This window comes from Hylaeus anthracinus, unplaced genomic scaffold (assembly GCF_026225885.1).
Source record: "Hylaeus anthracinus isolate JK02 unplaced genomic scaffold, UHH_iyHylAnth1.0_haploid 5, whole genome shotgun sequence".
Lineage (NCBI taxonomy): Eukaryota > Metazoa > Arthropoda > Insecta > Hymenoptera > Colletidae > Hylaeus > Hylaeus anthracinus.
The window spans coordinates 10,855,946-10,856,405 of record NW_026535322.1 but is presented as its reverse complement, the minus strand read 5'-3'; positions in this window follow the sequence as shown (position 1 = coordinate 10,856,405).

Here is a 460-nt window from a genome sequence, read left to right as displayed (position 1 = left end):
CATGACCCATAGGTACCCTTACCAAGTCACAAGGCACCTACAGTCAGAAAACTGGACCCCTAGATTTGGATTTTTTTTTAAAGAACCGTGAAGGAGTCCAATTAGGTTATAATCTAAATTAAGTCATAGGTTTGATGGTTCCAAATCAATGTTTCATTATAAATATGTACATGAATACACTTATTACATATATTATAAATATCTACATATACTATGTACATGTATATACATGTATGTACATATATATTATGTACATGTACTATGTACGTATACTATCTACATATGTTACGTATATATATTATCTACATATGTTATGTATATACATATATTATGTACATATATATTATGTACATATGTTACGTATATATATTATCTACATATGTTATGTATATACATATATTATGTACATGTACTATGTACGTATACTATCTACATATGTTATGTACGTATACTATCTACA